Consider the following 23,679-nt stretch of genomic DNA (forward strand, 5'->3'; position numbering starts at 1 on the left):
CTGTGTTTCTGATTCGTTTAATGTTTTCCTCATTGAAAAAAAAGAACAGTTCTAAGGACGTAGTACGTTGTTTGTGTGCATGTTCCGCTTTTAGCCTGAAATGTCTCTTTTGTTACATTGTCAGACCATAATAATCCTGCACGTCGACGTCAAAATAGCGAAAACTACAGAAGACGGTGGTCAAGAATCCTGATCCGAGTCCTTTTAACTCATGTGGAAACTGCAGCTTTGAGGTTTTGTTGCACGGTGCTGAACAAAGTGGATCCGTCCACGCAGTAGCCCTCAGCCAATCAGAGCGGAGCGAACACAGGAAGTGAGCGACAAGGAGGCGGGCTCCGCTGCGTCCGCCTCGAAACTGGACACGCCCCCATCGCGCACGAAGTCCAAACGTAATTCGAGCGGTCGGTGACGTCAGCGCCGCCCGGGAAGTGTCCAGTTTTTCCTGTGCGGGACGGCGGTAAACACATGTACTGTAGTCACATGGCCGCGCGGTCACGTGATCCGGCGGTCACGTGATCGAGCGGTGAAAGAAAGCACAAGAAACGTCTGAGAGAAACGGAGACAGAGGCCAAACGTTTTGAATGAAGCTGTTTTTATGTTCGACACTTTTCCACTGGACGAGCAGACGCAGCCGGAGCGTTTTCTTACAGAACTTGGAGAAATTAGTTTTTATGGGATTCCTTATTTAACCTCTTAACTCCCGCCTGAACCGAGAGGATCTTTTTCCTCCTTTTGTTGGGTATTTAACTCATTTTTGTAACTTTTTTTGTCATTTTTTTGGTCATTTTTTGGTCAATTTTTTGTCATTTTTTCGTCATTTTTTTGTCAAATTTTTGTTATTTTTTTGTCACATTTTTGTCATTTTATCGTCAAATTTTTATCACATTTTTGTCATTTTTTTCTTCAATATTTTGTCAATTTCTTGTGACATTTTTGCCACTTTCTCATCCATTTTTCGTCACTTTTTTGTCACATTTCCATCATTGTTTTCGTCTCAGCTTTTTTCCAGAAGCTTTTGGATTGGGGTAAAGCCAAACTGGAGAAAATGTGCTCGGCTCAGGTGGGAGTTAAGGGGTTAATATCCGGAGGACGGCCTCGTCACATTAACTTTGGTCGGCTCGTTGAATTTTAAGGCGAGACACTAACTTTTCTTTTCAGTGTTGATGTGCTTTCACCCGGAAACAAAGAAGTAGTCTCAGCTTTTTTACAGAATAGACTTCCATAGATTTTTAAGTGAACTTTTCAGGCTCCAAAATGCTGTTGAAGTAGCTCCAGACTCCACATTTATCCTCCTTTTTCACAGGGACCCCTTACCTCCCACCTGAACCGAGCACATTTTCTCCAGTTTGGCTTTACCCCAGTCCAAAAGCTTCTGGAAAAAAAGCTGTGAAAATAACAACAAAACTGAGACGAAAAACAATGATGGAAATGTGACAAAAAAGTGATGAAAAATTAATGAAAAAGTGGCAAAAATGTCATAAGAAATTGACAAAAAAATGACAAAAAATTGACAAAAAACAAAACAAAAATTTGATTAAAAATTGACGAAAAATTGACAAAAAAATGACAAAAAAATGACAAAAAAGTGACAAAAATGAGTTGAACAAAAAAATTATGGAAAAAAAATCTGATGACGTGAGGAAAATGATCCTCTCGGTTCAGGCGGGAGTTAAGAGCTTAATAGCTAACCATTGATTTATTAAGCCTTCAACTAGGGATGCACCAATCCGATATTTTAACACTTCATCTGGCCGATACCGATCCGATCCAGTCTTTTTGTATAATGTTTTTCTTTAATATCATTACATTATAGCCCAGGGGAGGCAAGTTTGCTCGGTGGAGGGCCGGTTTTCTTCATTGTCAAAAGACCGAGGGCCAGATCCTCCAGTTGAAGCAATTGAAGTAAAGCATCACTTTCTACATATGCCAGTGTTTTACATTATATACACCTTAAATTAGATAAATTACTTAAAATCGCATGAATAAATTTGAATCGGTTTGAACTAATCTAATATCAGATGAAAACGCTAATGCCAAAGGAACAAATAGAAACCCCACTGGAAATCAGACAAATTAGCTTTTACTGTAAGAATTATTTATTTATCACTTGAAATTATACAAAATAATCTGAATTAAGAAAAAGCTTGAACAAAACGTGCTTGTTCCACTGGCAACAATAGGTTTTATCTGCTCTAAGGCCAAACCAAATCTACTCAAGCTTTAGATTTAATCTCTAAATTCAAGTAGATTTAAGTCATTTCTTCCTTTAGATGATTATTCTTTTAGGATTATGGCCTAAAAGGGTGCTCTGTTAAGACATTTTAAGGAATTGACAGTATTTTTCACATTTCTAGAGTACTTTAACAGGCATTTGATCTTTGATTTGGGTCATAATATTTCTCAAAATCATCTCGAGGGCCAGAGTTTGATGATGGAGGGCCAGTTTTGGTCCCCGGGCCTGATGTTGCCTACCACTGTTATAGCCTATGGATATTACAGTAGTTTTACCAGGTTGTTTTATATAAACATGCAAGAGGTTTTGGCTTTAGCTTTGAATTTTAAATGAGAATGTTTTTCAGAAGCAGGTGTTAGCGGCAGGTTAACGATAGTTCTGTGATTTTATTTTGGCAGCTCCGTCTGAATTCTGTCTTGAAATGTGTCTTGTGAGCTCATGAGAGCCGGGCACTTACTTATGTGCAAGACACAATAATAAGAATAAATCCAATGAAATCAGTGTCCCAGTTTAGCGATAGCATGAAGGCCGTGAATCTGTGGTCCTGGATCTGCAGCGGCTCCGGTCTGCAGGTGGTGCCACTGCAGTGCAGGCTGAAGCCGCGGCAGATCCAGGACAGTCTTGTATCGGACCCGTCCAGTCATCAAAGCCGATCCAATCCGATACTCTCAAAATGCCCGGATCGGCTACCGATAATGAATATCGGATCGGAACATCCCTGCCTTCAACACCAAAAACATTGCAAATTTTCAATTATTAGAGATATTTTTCGTAAAAAAAATAGATTCTTCAAAGGCTAAATACTATGTCTATAGGTTTTTTTTTTAATCATCTTACGTGTTAATATCGTAACAACATCAATTTATATCCAGCTCTGTCGATTATTCAGATTGATGTGCAGTTTTGGCTATTTTTGTGCTTTAACCTCTTAACTCCCGCTTGAACCGAGAGGATCTTTTTCCTCACGTCATCAGATTTTTTTTCCATCATTTTTTTGTTGGGTATTCAACTCACTTTTGTAACTTTTTTGTCATTTATTGGTCAAATATTTGTCCGTTTTTCGTAAATGTTTTCACATTTTTGTCATTTTTTGTAAAATTTTATCACATTTTTGTCATTTTTTTGTCACATTTTTGTCATTTTTTCGTCCATTTTTTAATTACATTTTTGTCATTTTTTTGTCACATTTCTGTATTTTTTCCGTCAATTTTTAATAAAATTTTTGTCATTTTTTTGTCAAATTTTTTTATCACATTTTTGTCACATTTTTGTCATTTTTTTATCACATTTTGACAATTTCTTTGTCATTTTTTGGTCAAATTTGTGTCATTTTTTAGTCCATTTTTCGTCAATATCTTGTGACATTTTTGCCACTTTTTCATCAATTTTTCGTCACTTTTTTGTCACATTTCCATCATTGTTTTCGTCTCAGTTTTGTTGCTATTTTCACCGCTTATCTCCAGAAGCTTTTGGATTGGGGTAAAGCCAAACTGGAGAAAATGTGCTCGTTCAGGTGGGAGTTAAGGGGTTAATGACCTCTGGAGTGCGTTAGATGAAAGAAACTATCCACTGCTTGTGTTTTCTCTCACATTAAAGTCCTCCTTCAGTAACTTGTACAAAGAGACCCAGAGAGAAGAAAAGAGACACCGAATAGTAAATGTGTTTGAGCTTTACAAAGGTGTAAGGTCTATGGGGAAAGTCTCTAAATGTTTAAATATCTCCTCCTTAAGTGTCTCGCCTTAAGTTGAAGTTCATGTAAAAGCGTATATATATTTTTATATGTGTGCCCGTCGTCCCGCCGCCTGTCTGTCCAGTGGAATCGTGTCCAAACCTGTCGTTCTTTTGTCCCGCGGGCGATGCCGGTCGGAGCTGACTCTTTCGTGAGTTCACGCTGGATTTTGGGTCAAAAATCGGTGCCATTTTTATTTTATTTTTTTCTCTCTCTTTTCTTTTCTGGTCCAAAATCCGTCTCTCCCCGAACACTCTCCTCCCCCGCGTCCGGGAGGCGGCAGCATGGCCCAGCTGCATGACTTTTCAGTTCCTTCAGTTCCCTTAAGGTTTTTCTCTCCTTTTTTTTTTCTTTTTTACCTTTTTTTGGTAAAAGACGAGACAAAAACGCGCTGCAAAAACAAACCCCACGTGACGTAAAATGGTGTGAATTCACAACAACGATCTGCGCTAGTGCTGCATTATGGAAATAACTGGAGAAATGTCACTTTTGCTGATATTTCTTACCGTTTCAAACATACCAAACTTATCAAACTTCCACTCGATTACGATATTCGATCGACCTGAATATTGCAACAATGGTATTCTTTAGATATTGGGCGTTTCAACACAGTACGTTCTGTATAAGTGGGGGTTTTGTGCTTCTTTAGAGCTTTTCAACATGTTCTAAAGCCATTCTCTCACCAAAAAACAGACCTGGAGCTGTGTTTCAAGCTGCTAGCGCATCTTTGAGTGATCTTTGAATCTTCACTGGCCGTAGCTTCACTACAACCACACGGTCCAACCAATAAAGTGTAAGACAGTGATAAAGATGTATCATCATGACATTGTGGGGTTTAATTCATTAAATTGTGTTGAAACAAGACAAAATCGGGACAAAACAAGGCTTAATAAGGCAAGTCAAGACTAAAACATGAACATTTAGGGCTTTGAACCAATACCGATACTTGCAGGAGCAGCTCCACTGAGGAGAGGAAATAGCAACAAACTGGAGAATTCTTTAGGGTAAATCTAATATTCCACATAGATACAGACGGCATCTCTGGAATCGCCCATATATGGTCATGTTTGAAAACAGTTAAGGGGGAAAACAATTGAGAAATATCTCTAATTATTCAAAAACTACTTCAACAATCACTGAATTATAAATATAGTTTTCTACTAAATAATGACACAAAGACATGGCGAGGAGCAAAGTGGTTCAACAGCCCATAAATACATAAAAAAACGGAGAATGCTAACATGATGCTACATGTTAGCATCGGGCTAATGCTAACGGTTAGCTAGCACTTGCTACAACTGCCGTTTTTTCACTTCTATGGAACAATCTTTTGTGAGAAAATATCCTTCTGGGCTCGATTTAGGCTTGACCTTATTTATGTGTGATAAATAAGTTCATATTTCACCAGAAAATGGCTAAAAGAGTGGAAAATTGTGTTTCTCTAAAGATTCTATTTTCCCCCTCGGCGAAGCCACGCCCCCTTCTATGACGAGATGCCGTCAGTATCTATAGAGCTGACTTTATAACAGACGACACTCCCTAAATCAGAGTCTGAGCTGGATTTAACCAGAGCTAAATGTTGTTAGTGCTGCAGCGTCTGCAGTGTTTACAAGATACAAGCTAATGTTGCTAACTAGCCGCTAATTAGCAGCTAGCAGCTCTGACGATTCTTAAGTCACTTTATGCCCAGGGGCTTAATTCAACTGTCAAACTAAACCAGCAACTAAAAAATACTCAGAAAAATAAAGAGATACAGCATGTCCATATTCTAGCTGCAGCAAAAACAATCAAAATGCTGTAGCTTCTCGCTAAGTTGCTATAAACACACGGGAAAATCCACACGGAGCTGCAGTAAAGGCGAGTAGTAGAAATAAGTAATCATCTCAAGCATTGAGGAGCTTTTGGACATGGGCTGTTCTGTCTATGATGGACAGTGCAATAAAAATTTAAAAAGATATTGAATGAAAAATAAAAAATGGCATCTGTTCAATTCTGATGTAACTTCTCTTAAAAGTGTCGCCTACTTTACTCAAGGAAATGTAAATGAGTAAATTACAAACCAATCTTCTGTGATAAAGTCAGGCTATAAACCGATTATTCACTTCAGAAAGTCTGTTGAAGAAAATGCCTCGTACTCGTATCGGTACTCGGTATCGGAAAGTACTTAAATCAAAGTACTCGCATCAGTTTTAGAAAAAGTGATATCGTGGCATCCCTACTTTGAACAAAAATCAAGGCCTTAAATATCATTAAAAAGCTTTCAATTGGATTCAAACTGGCATTAAATCCAAACTTCTTGGACAATTATGACAATTTTGACTGTATAAGTTCATTAATAATACCAAAATGATCGTCTAAAACAGTGGTTCCCAAAGTGGGGTCCGGGGGGCGGGCCTCAGAGGCACTACGGGCGGGCCCCCAAAGCTTGTCTGCAAAACAAGTACAATGAATTTTTCCCGAAACAATAGCTCAATTTCCCGCCTAATAATGAACGGGCGATCGATCTTCCTGAACGCAGATCCTTTGCCTCACGAATTCACACCGTTTTACTTGCGCCTTTTGCAGCGAAAATCCAGAAGAGGAAAAAAAACCCACAGAAGCGAAGCGTGGTGAAGAAGACCTAGCGTGTGTGTGTGTGTTAGCTCCACTTACCGTAGGCCAGCTTGTATGTTGCATGTTCTGTACAGTTTGCTCGTTGCGAATAATGAAAAACAGAAATCGCCAAGCCATTACAAAAAACCCGCCGCTCCTTCGGAAAAAAAAGCGGAGCGGGCCGACGAGGGGGGACGGGGCCCGTGACGGGGGGGTGGGGGGGGGGGGAACAGAACAAAAAAAACTCTGGGTCGGAAAAAAACTCAAAACGCGAAAAAGAAAAATATACATCACGAAAAGGATGATTTTACGCGAGGCTGAGAGAGTTGAAGTCAGAAATGTGAAATTTATTTGGTCGTTTGGTCGAGATTCATTTACTAGTTTACTGGATTTTTACGACTTGTTTCCAAAGGTTGTCTGTTCATGAGTTTCAGTCACAATTTACTTGACGTTGAGGCCTTAAAGCAGTGCTAAGTAACGTGTTTACCTTAATAAATCCTTTTCGTAGTCCCTGTGGGGGTAATACAAGTGTTTATGGGATGATTGGAGGGTCTTTCATCTCCCCCTGGTGTCTCTGGCCAGAAAACCATGTTTGCAACTTGACTGCCACCAGTCCGGAGAAAGCAATGCACACTAATGGAATCACAAAGAAGAAGCTAACATGCTAACGGGCAAAGCTAACTGCGGGCTAACGTCACTTTAAACAGTATTTACAGCCAAGTTTGAGTGAAAAAAAATATTTCTATTGTATAATTGGATGCACAGTAACCCTCTATCCCTTCGCCTTTCCTGTCAGCGTAGTATTTACTCTCCAAGACCATTAATACGTTAAAAAATCGTAACTTGCTACTACACTTGCAGTTGCGCTTATGGCCTCTAGGGGGAAGAGTTACTTAGTACTGCTTTAAATGTCACCAAAAAGCTTTCCAAGTCGTTTCGGGCATCAAAACGACATTTATCTGTATAAACCATATGAATAAAGAACATGCGCACTCCGCTAGCTGCATCTTTTCACAGTCCGTTAGCCTGCGCAATGTATTTTCCCTATAGCTGTTAGCATTAGCCGTCAAGCATCGCAAATTCTGAAAGAGCCAGATGTTGTCAGCTGTTGTCAACCCATCGACCACATTTAGGTCAAAGCCTGGTTAGAAATCACTATTCAACTCGAGGGAATCACAACACGCTCCTAGCCAATCAGAGCCTGCATTTTCCAAAATGAGCCTCACAGAGCCTCAAAGGCATCAAGCAGCTCTTAAAGGGATATTTCAGGATTTTTGACATAGGGCCTCATTTCCTAGTTATCCAGAGTGTTGTTGATTTCTGGAGATATTTTTTTTTTAAAGTCATGCAGTCCTTATATTTGAAGAGTTTAGTGGCGCTAGGCTAGTGCTAGGCTAGTGCATGTCTATGGTAACTAGTAGCCTGCATTAAAAACAGTCTGACCCAAGCACAGTGCACCTGACGCAAATCACTTATCACACCAGACGAGCCCATGATTTTGAAGAGGTTTTTAATGCAGGCTACTAGTTACCATAGACTTGCACTAGCCTAGCACTAGCCTAGCACTAGCCTAGCACTAGCCTAGCACCACTACACTCTTCAAATATAAGAACTGCATGAAATTTAGAAAAAAAATCTCCAGAAATCAGCAACACTCTGGCTAACTAGGAAATTAGGCCCTATGTCAAAAATCCTGAAATATCCCTTTAAGTGACGGGGAGACCACATTGGGTTGGACGGTTGAAGTGACCTTCTTAGGAAATGGAGTTCATTATTGCTGACTTTTAATTATAAATGCAGTAACTTATGACATTTTATGTTATGTCCTTGTCATGGCATTTATATCATATCTGTGGTTTCTTTATCATTAACATATTATAAGATGATGCTTAGCGGCCGCTGGATGTTTAACCGACCCCACAAAAATCAAAAAACTTCAATGAATTTGAATTAGCATTTAGCTCAGAGTCCACTTTTAGAAGCTAATTTGTATTTTTAAGTAAAATATCAAAAGGTCTGTATATTCATGTATGATTTCTGACCTAAATGTGGTCAATGGAAGACAACAGCTGAAAACATCTGGATTATTATCTGGCTTTGTCTGGTGGCTAATGCTAACGGCTATAGGGGAACTACATTGAGCAGGCTGACGGACTCTGACAGGTTTCCCGGACTAGCCGACTTGCTAAATTTTTACTCTCTATGCTCGACATGAGGCATTAAACAATGACCGGCTTCAACAAATCTGAATTTTCTGTTTGGAGTTTCCACACACTGAATATCTTCTACTTATTTTTTTGCAGAAATGCTTTGAAACAGGTCGTACAACGACTTCTAATACTGTAAATGTGAGTAATTCTGGCCAAATGCTCAAAATAAGGTGAAGACTATGATTCAAGTCTTTCCGGCTCATGGAGGTTTCCTTTTCTTTGCTGCGCAGTTGGACCAAATCACTCTTCTTCTGTGGAAACGGCGACAAATGTGGCCGACTCAGAATGTTTTTGCATCTTGTTCTACATCATTTACACGCCACAAACCCACAGAACATTAATATTCCCTCCTCTTTCCTCTGTTTGATGAAATGTTTACCAATCTGAAGAAGTTTGTGGAATTAAAATATAGTATAATTTCTGATATATAACTTAAAATATGACTTTGTTTTAAATCTTATTTTTCTGAACCATGTACCTTTCATTCTTGCAAAATCCTATATCTAATGTATGCTTTATTTTGACAAAGCACGGTCTTAACTAGAGGTCGACCAATGTGGGTTTTTCAAAGGCCGATGACGATGTACACGGACGATATTTTTGACCAATTTTATATAATCTATAATCCTGTATAAACATGAATCCTTGTGGCTAATTTTATTTTATTACTTTAGGTCAAGCATCGTTTCTGTCCCAGCTTTGATTAGCTGAAGTTATCATTAGCATACTGCCAGCATCTCTGGAATCGCCCATATATGGTCATGTTTGAAAACAGTTAAGGGGGAAAACAATTTTGAAGAAATCTAAACTTTCTCTAATTATTCAAAAACTACTTTAACAAACGCTGAATTATGAATATAGTTTTCTACTAAATAAAGATACAAAGACATGGAGAGGAGCAAAGTGATTCAACAGCCCATGAATACATAAAAAAACTGAGAATGCTAACATGATGCTATGTGTTAGCATCGGGCTAATGCTAACGTTAGCTAGCGCGAGCTACAACTGCCGTTTTTTTGCTTCTACTGAACAATCTGCTGTGAGAAAATATCCATATGGGCCCGATTTAGACTTGACTTTATTTGTATGTGATCAATAAGTTCATATTCCACCAGAAAATGGCTAAAAAGAGTGAAAAATTGAGTTTCCCAAATGATTCTATTTTCCCCCTTGGCGAGGCCACGCCCCCTTCTATGACGAACACTTTTGTTAAGTGATGATATCATTGCTCCACATCCTGAAAAAAAGAGCGACAGAGACTTGCTTTAGTCCGGCAGCTGTGCTAAACAAAGGCAGTCGAGTCCGTAGCAAAATTAAAGATCCTTTATTATAACATGGATCAGCCTACGTCAGGGGAAGGCAAATCCAGCCCTCGAGCACAGAAACTCTGGCCCTCAAGATGATTTTGAGAAACATTATGACACAAATCAGAAAGTACTTAAACATTTTTAAGGTTAAATGGGAGAAATACTGTCAATGCACCCAATTAGGTCATATTATGTACAACTCTGGCATTTGTAGAAAGTGCGCTGGAAAAATAATAATAATTTTAAGGAAGAAATGACAGAAACCTACTTGAATTAAGAGATTCAGTCTAAAGTTTGAGTAGATTTGGTCTGGTCTTAGATCAGATAAAACATCTTATCGCCAATGGAACAAGTCATTATTCTCTTAATTCAAACTATATTAAAAGTTCGTTTGTCTGATTTTAAAGTGGGTTTTATGCTTCTTCCATTGGCATCAGCATTTGTATCTTTATCTTAGATTAATCCAAACAGACTTCAACAAATTCAACATAGAACCTTTAATCAAGCAATTTCAAGTTATTTATCTCATTTAAGATGGTCATGTTTCCAGTTTAGTGCTTTTACTTTGGCCTAAAATTGGCGGCTTCGGCCCTCGATCTTTTTAAAATGAAAAAAATGGCCCTCCGTTAAGAAAACTTGCCTGTCCCTGGCCTACGTGTTCCGACCATGAAGGTCTTCGTAAGGGCATGAGAACATTGAACATTGGTGTGTGTAGAGCCGACTACAAGGCCCTGCCTAAACATCTGATCACAAAGAAATCTTAGATTTACTGTGGATTTTCATTAGTAATGCCTTTCTGACATTACGTTTTTTTTTTTTTTTTTCCCAAACACTTTTAAAGCAGTACTAAGTAACGTGTTTACCTTTATAAATCCTTTCCGTAGTCCCTGTGGGGGTGATACAAGTGTTTATGGGATGATTGGAGGGTCTTTCATCTCCCCCTGGTGTCTCTGGCCAGAAAACCATGCTTGCAACTTTCCCTACACCGAGTCGGAAACCCAATACACACTAATGAAATCACGAAGAAGAAGCTAACATGCTAACGGGCAAAGCTAACTGCGAGCTAACGTCACTTTAAACAGTATTTACAGCCAAGTTTGAGTGAAAAAAAATATTTCCATTGTATAATTGGATGCACAGTAACCCTCTGTCCCTTCGCCTTTCCTGTCAGCGTAGTATTTACTCTACAAGACAAATAATAAGCTAAAATATCGTAACTTGCTACGACACCTGCAGTTGCGCTTATGGCCTCAAGGGGTAAGAGTTACTTAGTACTGCTTTAAGGCTTATTTTGAATATAAAAATATCTTGGAGCCTGGATTAGTGGTGAGCTATATTATTCTAATTAGATGTAAAACAGTTTTTGGCCTTTTACGTTTTGTTGTTTCAGCAGGAGATTCAGATAAAGTTGTGTTTTCTGCTGTGTGTTTGTGGAACTCTCAACAGTTTTTATTATTATGCGCGATGTCTCACTTAACCCTCGTGTTGCCTTCGCGGGTCTTTTTGACCCGCTGTCATGTTCCGGGCATTTGGATGCAAGGTGACACAAGGGGGCGCCCTTCCAACCTTCTCAGTGGAAATGTGAGTTGACTTTCTTCAGTGTGAGACTTTAGGTCAGACACCATGAGTGACAGTAACATGACGCTAAATACAGTGAGCTCTTTGTTTTTAGTAAAAACTCAGAGGCCTCATTGCTCTTCAGTCACAGACTGAGAAGTGAAGAAGGAAGTCATGGAGCTTCTGCTTTAGACAGAACTTCAGACTTCTGCTGCATCTAAGAGTCATATCATATCATGTCATATCATATCAAATGTTGTAATCTGTAAAGCACTGCGTGATACCTTTTGGTATGAAAAGTGATTTATAAAGTTTGATTGATTGATTGATCATATTCTGAAACTAAAATCTGTAGTAGAAACATAATATATGGAAAATTATTATTACAATTGCAAAAAGAAATATATTTGAAAATCATGTATCTAATCAAAAAATCAGTTTTTTTTTATTTACCCTCATTCTAAAAAAAAACAAAAAAACAAACCCAGGTCATTCGTATCTGCTGTAGGTCATGTTTGTCCCAGTTCCTCTGAGTCGTGGTGCAGCTGGACAGATGTTACAGAAGAAGCTCATGAGGTTAATTTCTTCAACAGTTACTATAGTAACTATTTTCTCCAAAGTAAAAGTAGATCTCCCACAGTCCTGTCCACATCTGTTATGGTCCACCATGACCCACCATGACTCAGAGGAACTGGGACAAACATGACTTTACAGCAGATACAAATGGTTAGGGTTTGCTTGGGTTTTCTTTTTTAGAATGAGAGCAAATAAAATAAAAACGCTTTATTTGATTAGATACAGGATTTTCAAATATTCTTCTTTTTGTAATTGTAATAATAATTTTCCATATATTATGTTTTTACTACAGATTTGAGTTTCAGAAAACAATATGACTCTTAGATGCAGCAGAAGCCTGAAGTTCTGTCTAAAGCAGAAGCTCCATGACTTCCTTCTTCACTTCTCAGTCTGTGACTGAAGAGCAATGAGGCCTCAGCCTTTTTACTGGAAACAAAGAGCTCACTGTATTTAGCCTCATGTTACTGTCACTCATGGTGTCTGACCTAAAGTCTCACTCTGAAGAAAGTCAACTCACATTTACACTGAGAGGGTTGGAATAGCGCCCCCTTGTGTCACCTTGCATCCAAATGCCAGGAGCATACCAGCGGGTCTAAAAGACCCGCGAAGGCGACACGAGGGTTAAATCTACACAAGATTTCCAAAATACCTTCTGAAAAAGTGTTTGTTGCTAATATGTTAACAAAACAAAACCATATTTAAACCTCCCTATTTTTAGCATACATTTTTTCCTTTTTTCCTCCGGTATCCACAGCAAAAGTTTCAAAGTGATATCTCAGAATTTAAAAAGCTTCCCTATTAATCTGCAGCGTCTTGCCTTGAGTGAAATGTATTCGTAGTGTCGTGTAAAGATTTCTATAAACGTGTCAGGATTTAAACTATTTTCTGAAGACAAATCTATAGAGTTTATTTCATATAACGAAGAGCAGCGTGTAAAAGTAAATCGACGAGTTTAAAACCGGGAGCTGCGGCCGAATCGAGCGCCGATTTTACACTTGAAACCTCACAGAGTCCGGCCCGCTGTGTCCCCCAGGCCTGCCCCGCCAAAATATCTATCTGATTCTGAAGTACATTCCTGGTTTGGGAGACGCGAGCGCCCGGGCCCTGGCTGCTGAGCGGCGCGGGGCACTAGGGGGCGCTCTCTGCGATGGTAGAGGTCTTTATTTTTGGCAGAAGAAGAAGATGAAGAGGAAGAAGAAGAAGAAGAGGAGAGCGTGCGGGTTGTGCGTCAGTGTTAACCCCGAGAATTTGACCCACGAAATGACGAACTCTCATGTTTATAACAGATGTGGCTAAACGTGTATGTTTTATATTCAATTCATTTTTATTATTTACAAATAAAAGACTGTGTGGAAGAAGAGACAGACTTTTCAAACACGACTTCTGCTTCTTTTTGCCTCCAAATGGTTTCTCGCTTGTGTTTTGGTCGAATTTTTTTGTCTTCACAGGGCAATGTCTCGGTCCACTGCTCTGAAGACGCTGAAGGTCAGACACTACCGCACTATGCACTCATCAGGAAGGACCCTATTGTGCATGTTTTGTCATCTGTGCACGAAAAACAGATGGATATCACAGTGAAATATCAAATCGGAATGACGCTGTGTATGAACCTGTTGACCCCGTAACTCCCGCCTGAACCGAGCCCATTTTCTCCAGTTTGGCTTTACCCCAAGTCCAAAAGCTTCTGAAAAAAAGCTGTGAAAATAGCAACAAAACTGAGACGAAAACAATGATGGAAATGTGACAAAAAAGTGAGAAAACATTGACAAAAAAGTGACGAAAAATGGATGAAAAAGAGACAATAATGTCACAAAAAATGACAAAAAAAAGATAAAAAATCTGATAAAAAAAAATTTGAAAAATTTGACAAAAAGTTACAAAAAACTAACGAAAAAAATGACAAAAATGTGAAAAAATTTACAAAAAAAATGAAACAAAAATGAGTCAAATACCCAACAAAAAAATGATAGAAAAAAAAATCTGATGACGTGAGGAAAAAGATCCTCTCGGTTCAGGCGGGAGTTGGTTTATTTTATTTGGTAGGTTTATTTTATTTGGTAGGGACAGTGCAAGTTAATGAACAAGCCACACCGGATTGTAGCCTTAGGCTAATTTTCATCCGTCGTCCCCCATGCGCATGCTCAAACACACTCTCATACATCCTGGCCTATTGTACATGTTTTTAGTGGTAGGGGAAACCGGAGTACCCGGAGGAAACCTACGCAGACACGAGGAGAACATGCAAACTCCACACAGAAAGGCCCCGTCCTTGGTGGGAATCGTACCCGGACCTTCTAGCTGTGAAGCACGAGCACTAACCGCTGCGCTACCGTGCTGCCCGCGAGTTAAGAGGTTAAAGGTCCCATGACGTCCCGCTCCACTCTCACCGTAAAATACCTGAAAAGACAGGCAGTGAGACAAGTTCTCATTTTGGTACATTTATTTGAAGAAATGTCAACAGGTAATGCATTCTGCAGCCACGGCCGTGCTGCCCCGTGTGAAGTGTGTGTGTGCAGAGAAAATGACTTCTTACTATCTAAATACAAAGTAGGATGGGCTAGGGAGAAAATATATTTATGTCAACGGCCATTTTCTCAAAATGCTTTTTTCTCACATTGGTGCGATATTTTGAAGTTATTTTATTTTAATTTAAATTATTTTTTTATTTAACCCCTTAACTCCCACCTGAACCGAGCACATTTTCTCCAGTTAGGCTTTACCCCAATCCAAAAGCTTCTGGAAAAAAGGTGTGAAAATAGCAACAAAACTGAGACGAAAACAATGATGGAAATGTGACAAAAAAAATGACAAAAATGGACAAACATTTGACAAAAAAGTGAGGAAAAAAATGGACGAAAAAATGGACAAAAAAGGTGATAAGAATTTGACAAAAAAAATGAGAATAATTTGACGAAAAAGTGACAAAAAATGGACAAAAAAAATTGAAAAAGTGATGAACACGACTTCTGCTTCTTTTTGCCTCGAAATGGTTTCTCGCTTGTGTTTTTGTCGTTTGTATGTCTTCACAGGGCAATGTCTCAGTGTCTGACCTTCAATGTCAGTGGACCACCGCACTATGCACTCATCAGGAAGGACCCTATTGTGCATGTTCTGTCATCTGTGCATTCAACTTCTTCAGCTTATCGGAGTGGACGAAAAACAGGTGGATATCACAGTGAAATATCAAATTGGATGTATGAACCAATAATGTAATAAATGTCCAGTTTCAGAATGTAAATGTAGCTGGTTGCCATGGGAGACCCTACCAGGGGCACGAAGCCCCCAACAACACTTCGGGGTCACTTCGTCCAGGAGGCGTCGTTGTCTCCGGTTCTCCTTCTGGGAGCGGCACAGTTCCCCCTCGTACTCCGCGATCGTCCTTTCAAACAGCGCGAATATCTCCTCAGCGGCCGCAGTCAGCCGCTCGTTCACCACAGCCCTCAGTGTTTGGATGTCGGGCATTTTCACAAGCCTTAGCATTAGCTTCCAATGGAAAGCTAACCGGACGAGCTAACCGCAGCAACAACGCGAAGTGTGTCCGGAAACGGCGTTTGTTTCGTCCGCTGTGATTGGTTGAATTTTCCTGTCTTCCGGTTTGCTGTAGTCACTTAACATTTCTTTTCATTGCGCTCTTTTGTGGCGTTTTTGATGCTTTTTCATCACATTTTTGTCACATTTTCCGTCTTTGCAACGGAAGTGATTTGTTGCTTGTCCATTGGCTGCTTAACCTTTGTGTTGCCTTGGCGGGTCATTTTGACCTGCTATTACGTTCCAGGCATTTGGATGCAAGGTGACACAAGGGGGCGCCCTTCCAACCTTCTCAGTGTAAATGTGAGTTGACTTTCTTCAGAGTGAGACTTTAGGTCAGACACCATGAGTGACAGTAACATGACGCTAAATACAGTGAGCTCTTTGTTTCCAGTAAAAAGGCTGAGGCCTCATTGCTCTTCAGTCACAGACTGAGAAGTGAAGAAGGAAGTCATGGAGCTTCTGCTTTAGACAGAACTTCAGACTTCTGCTGCATGTAAGAGTTATATCAATCAACAATCAACAATACAGTGGGGACAAAAAGTATTTGGTCAGTTTCACATAGACATTGTATTGGATTTTGGCCAAATACCTTTTTTCCCCACTGTATGTAGTAAAAACATAATATATGGAAAATTATTATTACAACTACAAAAAGAAAAATATTTGAAAATCATGTATCTAATAAAAAATATTTTTTTTTTAATTTACTCTCATTCTAAATAAAAAACAAACAAACAAACAAACCCAGGTCATCTGTATCTGCTGTAGGTCATGTGTGTCCCAGTTCCTCTGAGTCGTGGTGCAGCAGGACTGATGTGGACAGATGTTACAGAAGAAACTCATGAGGTTCATTTCTTCAACAGTTTCTATAGTAACTATTTTCTCCAAAGTAAAAGTAGATCTACCACAGTCCTGTCCACATCTGTCATGGTCCATCATGACCCACCACGACTCAGAGGAACTGGGACAAACATGACTTTACAGCAGCTACAAATGGTTAGGGTTTGTTTGTTGTTTTTTTAGAATGAGAGTAAATAAGACTATTTCTTTTTATATTTTTCTTTTTGGAATCGTAATAACAATTTTCCATATATGTTTTTACTACATATTTGAGTTTCAGAATATGATATAACTCTTACATGCAGCAGAAGTCTGAAGTTCTGTCTAAAGCAGAAGCTCCGTGACTTCCTTCTTCACTTCTCAGTCTGTGACTGAAGAGCAATGAGGCCTCAGCCTTTTTACTGGAAACAAAGAGCTCACTGTATTTAGCCTCATGTTACTGTCACTCATGGTGTCTGACCTAAAGTCTCACTCTGAAGAAAGTCAACTCACATTTACACTGAGAAGGTTGGAAGGGCGCCCCCTTGTGTCACCTTGCATCCAAATGTCCGGAACACAACAGCGGGTCAAAAAGACCCGTGAAGGCGACACGAGGGTTAACCTTTGTGTTGCCTTGGCGGGTCATTGTGACCCGCTGGTATGTTCCAGGTATTTGGATGCAAGGTGACACAAGGGGGCGCCCTTCCAACCTTCTCAGTGTAAATGTGAGTTGACTTTCTTCAGAGTGAGACTTTAGGTCAGACACCATGAGTGACAGTAACATGACGCTAAATACAGTGAGCTCTTTGTTTCCAGTAAAAAGGCTGAGGCCTCATTGCTCTTCAGTCACAGACTGAGAAGTGAAGAAGGAAGTCATGGGGCTTCTACTTTAGACAGAACTTCAGGCTTCTGCTGCATCTAAGAGTCATATCAATCAACAATCAACAATACAGTGGGGACAAAAAGTATTTGGTCAGTTTCACATAGACATTGTATTGGATTTTGGCCAAATACTTTTTTTCCCAACTGTATGTAGTAAAAACATAATATATGGGAAATTATTATTACAACTACAAAAAGAAAAATATTTGAAAATCATGTATCTAATAAAAAATTTTTTTTTTAAATTAACTCTCATTCTAAATAAAAAACAAACAAACAAACAAACAAACAAACCCAGGTCATCTGTATCTGCTGTAGGTCATGTTTGTCCCAGTTCCTCTGAGTCGTGGTGCAGCTGGACAGATGTTACAGAAGAAGCTCATGAGGTTCATTTCTTCAACAGTTACTATAGTAACTATTTTCTCCAAAGTAAAAGTAGATCTACCACAGTCCTGTCCACATCTGTCATGGTCCACCATGACCCACCATGACTCAGAGGAACTGGGACAAACATGACTTTACAGCAGATACAAATGGTTAGGGTTTGTTTGTTGTTGTTGTTTTTTTAGAATGAGAGTAAATAAGACTATTTCTTTTTATATTTTTCTTTTTGGAATCGTAATAACAATTTTCCATATATGTTTTTACTACATATTTGAGTTTCAGAATATGATATAACTCTTACATGCAGCAGAAGTCTGAAGTTCTGTCTAAAGCAGAAGCTCCGTGACTTCCTTCTTCACCTCTCAGTCTGTGACTGAAGAGCAATGAGGCCTCAGCCTTTTTACTGGAAACAAAGAGCTCACTGTATTTAGCGTCATGTTACTGTCACTCATGGTGTCTGACCTAAAGTCTCACTCTGAAGAAAGTCAACTCACATTTACACTGAGAAGGTTGGAAGGCGCCCCCTTGTGTCACCTTGCATCCAAATGCCCGGAACACAACAGCGGGTCAAAAAGACCCGTGAAGGCGACACGAGGGTTAACCTTTGTGTTGCCTTGGCGGGTCATTGTGACGCGCTGGTATGTTCCAGGTATTTGGATGCAAGGTGACACAAGGGGGCGCAATCCAACCTTCTCAGTGTAAATGTGAATTGACTTTCTTCAGTGTGAGACTTTAGGTCAGACACCATGAGTGACAGTAACATGACGCTAAATACAGTGAGCTCTTTGTTTCCAGCAAAAAGGCTGAGGCCTCATTGCTCTTCAGTCACAGACTGAGAAGTGAAGAAGGAAGTCATGTAGCTTCTGCTTTAGACAGAAGTTCAGACTTCTGCTGGATATAAGAGTTCAGTTTCAGAATATGACTCTTATTATATCCAGCAGAAGTTTGAAGTTCTGTCTAAAGCAGAATCTCCATGACTTCCTTCTTCACTTTTCCGTCTGTGATTGAAGAGCAATGAGGCCTCAGCCTTTTTACCTGAAACAAAGAGCTCACTGTATTTAGCGTCATGTTACTGTCACTCATGGTGTCTGACCTAAAGTCTCACACTGAAGAAAGTCAATTCACATTTACACTGAGAAGGTTGGAAGGCGCCCCCTTGTGTCACCTTGCATCCAAATGCCCGGTGCATAACAGCGGGTCAAAATGACCCGCGAAGGCCACACAAGGGTATTTTTTCTATATTTATTCCCAATTTTTCCATATTTTTTGCCACAATTTCTCCCAATTTTGCCCAAGAGATAGGGCATATAACCCTAACGGCAAGTAACACCATTAATGAAATATGGCTACTATGATACCAGCTATGACACCACCGATAGCCATAATAATATATAACTTGCCATTTCTCGTCTGCTCTTGAAATTTTCCCCAGGCCCAGACCCAAGGCAGCGTCTTCGGACATCGGAATCGGCAACATGGCGGAGTTTGACTGTTGGAATCTAAACTGTAGTACACACTGGGAGTTTGAGACCCTGCGCTATGGAAGGAAGAGAGTGAAGATGTTTCTGAGTCAGAGTCGGAGTCATATGTGTCTGAGAAGCTGTCGTCTGTATCGGTATTGTCTGTGTGAGCTGTGGGTCCCATGGCTGCGCAGTCGGGTGAGGGACGCTGGCTTTTCTGCTTCATGGTTAAAGTCTCATCTCTGATTTCATTTCGTTTAGATCTGTGCAATCGAAGCCTTGGTTCTGTCACGGGCCCGGCATCAGATGAAGAGTCTGTGTGGTATGATCCTGACCCGCCGAAATTTTGTTTTGAAAAGGAGCGGTCATCTCTTTGGCTTTTGCGTGCTGAATTTAATTTACTGCCTGATTCACTGGGAGTTGTGTTCATGTCAGTTTTAGGAGAAGTGTTTTTCTTGTCTGAACACACACTGAAGAGGTGGACAGGCGTTGGCGTTTTTATCCTCTGCTTAGGGCAAGACGCGAAAAGTCTGTCCACCTTTCGACGGGAATCTGTTTCTTTTTTTCCCGGTGTTTTACTCTCAACAGACGTCTTAATGGAAATGTGAGACTCCTGTATTTTTGGAGTCCTGTCGGATCCTGCACTTACACGTGTCTTTTCACAAGACGATTTTGGTCTTACTAAAATGCTTTCACACGATCCTTGGAGGTTAAACTCCGTGGTATCACCGTAGGAAGCTGTATTATTTGCCTGCGGCCTCTTGGGGACGTGTATGGGTTTGACCTCGGTCCTTGTAGGCTCAGCTGTAGACGGTATTTTGAATTCACCGCTCCAGCCTGGCACATCAATGCTCTCATTTAGGTCAGATCTGTGCAATCCAAGCCTTGGTTCTGTCACGGGCCAGGCATCAGATGAAGAGTCTGTGTGGTATGATCCTGACCCGCCAAAATTTTGTTTTGAAAAGGAGCGGTCATCTCTTTGGCTTTTGTGTGCTGATTTCTTGTATTTCTTCCAAAGGCCTTTAAAGTAATGCTTTACCGAGCTTAATCTACTGCTTGATTCACTGGGAGTCAAGTACATGTCAGTGTTATGCAGGACAGAAGTGTTTTTTCTGTCCGAACACACACTGAAAAGGTTAACAGGTGTTTCTGTTTTCAGTCTGTCCACCTTTCGACGGGAATCTGTTTCTTTTTTTCCCGGTGTTTTACTCTCAACAGACGTCTTAATGGAAATGTGAGACTCCTGTATTTTTGGAGTCCTGTCGGATCCTGCACTTACACGTGTCTTTTCACAAGACGATTTTGGTCTTACTAAAATGCTTTCACACGATCCTTGGAGGTTAAACTCCGTGGTATCACCGTAGGAAGCTGTATTATTTGCCTGCGGCCTCTTGGGGACGTGTATGGGTTTGACCTCGGTCCTTGTAGGCTCAGCTGTAGACGGTATTTTGAATTCACCGCTCCAGCCTGGCACATCAATGCTCTCATTTAGGTCAGATCTGTGCAATCCAAGCCTTGGTTCTGTCACGGGCCAGGCATCAGATGAAGAGTCTGTGTGGTATGATCCTGACCTGCTGAACGTTTGTTTTGAAAAGGAGCGGTCATCTCTTTGGCTTTTGCGTGCTGAATTTAATTTACTGCCTGATTCACTGGGAGTTGTGTTCATGTCAGTTTTAGGAGAAGTGTTTTTCTTGTCTGAACACACACTGAAGAGGTGAACAGGCGTTTTTATCCTCTGCTTAGGGCAAGACGCGAAAAGTCTGTCCACCTTTCGACGGGAATCTGTTTCTTTTTTTCCCGGTGTTTTACTCTCAACAGACGTCTTAATGGAAATGTGAGACTCCTGTATTTTTGGAGTCCTGTCGGATCCTGCACTTACACGTGTCTTTTCACAAGACGATTTTGGTCTTACTAAAATGCTTTCACACGATCCTTGGAGGTTAAACTCCGTGGTATCACCGTAGGAAGCTGTATTATTTGCCTGCGGCCTCTTGGGGACGTGTATGGGTTTGACCTCGGTCCTTGTAGGCTCAGCTGTAGACGGTATTTTGAATTCACCGCTCCAGCCTGGCACATCAATGCTCTCATTTAGGTCAGATCTGTGCAATCCAAGCCTTGGTTCTGTCACGGGCCAGGCATCAGATGAAGAGTCTGTGTGGTATGATCCTGACCCGCCGAAATTTTGTTTTGAAAAGGAGCGGTCATCTCGCTGGCTTTTGTGTGCTGATTTCTTGTATTTCTTCCAAAGGCCTTTAAAGTAATGCTTTACCGAGCTTAATCTACTGCTTGATTCACTGGGAGTCAAGTACATGTCAGTGTTATGCAGGACAGAAGTGTTTTTTCTGTCCGAACACACACTGAAAAGGTTAACAGGTGTTTCTGTTTTCAGTCTGTCCACCTTTCGACGGGAATCTGTTTCTTTTTTTCCCGGTGTTTTACTCTCAACAGACGTCTTAATGGAAATGTGAGACTCCTGTATTTTTGGAGTCCTGTCGGATCCTGCACTTACACGTGTCTTTTCACAAGACGATTTTGGTCTTACTAAAATGCTTTCACACGATCCTTGGAGGTTAAACTCCGTGGTATCACCGTAGGAAGCTGTATTATTTGCCTGCGGCCTCTTGGGGACGTGTATGGGTTTGACCTCGGTCCTTGTAGGCTCAGCTGTAGACGGTATTTTGAATTCACCGCTCCAGCCTGGCACATCAATGCTCTCATTTAGGTCAGATCTGTGCAATCCAAGCCTTGGTTCTGTCACGGGCCCGGCATCAGATGAAGAGTCTGTGTGGTATGATCCTGACCCGCCGAAATTTTGTTTTGAAAAGGAGCGGTCATCTTTTTGGCTTTTGTGTGCTGATTTCTTGTATTTCTTCCAAAGGCCTTTAAAGTAATGCTTTACCGAGCTTAATCTACTGCTTGATTCACTGGGAGTCAAGTACATGTCAGTGTTATGCAGGACAGAAGTGTTTTTTCTGTCCGAACACACACTGAAAAGGTTAACAGGTGTTTCTGTTTTCAGTCTGTCCACCTTTCGACGGGAATTTTCTTCGTTTTTTCCCGGTGTTGAGTGGACCATTTGGTGCTTGAAGTCTGGATTAATTTTACTCTCAACAGACGTCTTAATGGAAATGTGAGACTGTTTTGATGTCCTGTAGGGCTCTGCAGAACTTACACGTGTCTTGACACGTCTTGACGATTTTGGTCTTACTAAAATGCTTTCACACGATCCTTGGAGGTTAAACTCCGTGGTATCACCGTAGGAAGCTGTATTATTTGCCTGCGGCCTCTTGGGGACGTGTATGGGTTTGACCTCGGTCCTTGTAGGCTCAGCTGTAGACGGTATTTTGAATTCACCGCTCCAGCCTGGCACATCAATGCTCTCATTTAGGTCAGATCTGTGCAATCCAAGCCTTGGTTCTGTCACGGGCCCGGCATCAGATGAAGAGTCTGTGTGGTATGATCCTGACCCGCCGAAATTTTGTTTTGAAAAGGAGCGGTCATCTCGCTGGCTTTTGTGTGCTGATTTCTTGTATTTCTTCCAAAGGCCTTTAAAGTAATGCTTTACCGAGCTTAATCTACTGCTTGATTCACTGGGAGTCAAGTACATGTCAGTGTTATGCAGGACAGAAGTGTTTTTTCTGTCCGAACACACACTGAAAAGGTTAACAGGTGTTTCTGTTTTCAGTCTGTCCACCTTTCGACGGGAATTTTCTTCGTTTTTTCCCGGTGTTGAGTGGACCATTTGGTGCTTGAAGTCTGGATTAATTTTACTCTCAACAGACGTCTTAATGGAAATGTGAGACTGTTTTGATGTCCTGTAGGGCTCTGCAGAACTTACACGTGTCTTGACACGTCTTGACGATTTTGGTCTTACTAAAATGCTTTCACACGATCCTTGGAGGTTAAACTCCGTGGTATCACCGTAGGAAGCTGTATTATTTGCCTGCGGCCTCTTGGGGACGTGTATGGGTTTGACCTCGGTCCTTGTAGGCTCAGCTGTAGACGGTATTTTGAATTCACCGCTCCAGCCTGGCACATCAATGCTCTCATTTAGGTCAGATCTGTGCAATCCAAGCCTTGGTTCTGTCACGGGCCCGGCATCAGATGAAGAGTCTGTGTGGTATGATCCTGACCCGCCGAAATTTTGTTTTGAAAAGGAGCGGTCATCTCGCTGGCTTTTGTGTGCTGATTTCTTGTATTTCTTCCAAAGGCCTTTAAAGTAATGCTTTACCGAGCTTAATCTACTGCTTGATTCACTGGGAGTCAAGTACATGTCAGTGTTATGCAGGACAGAAGTGTTTTTTCTGTCCGAACACACACTGAAAAGGTTAACAGGTGTTTCTGTTTTCAGTCTGTCCACCTTTCGACGGGAATTTTCTTCGTTTTTTCCCGGTGTTGA

The sequence above is a fragment of the Gobius niger genome, assembly GCF_951799975.1.
Source record: "Gobius niger genome assembly, chromosome: 12".
In the NCBI taxonomy this organism is placed as follows: Eukaryota; Metazoa; Chordata; class Actinopteri; order Gobiiformes; family Gobiidae; genus Gobius; species Gobius niger.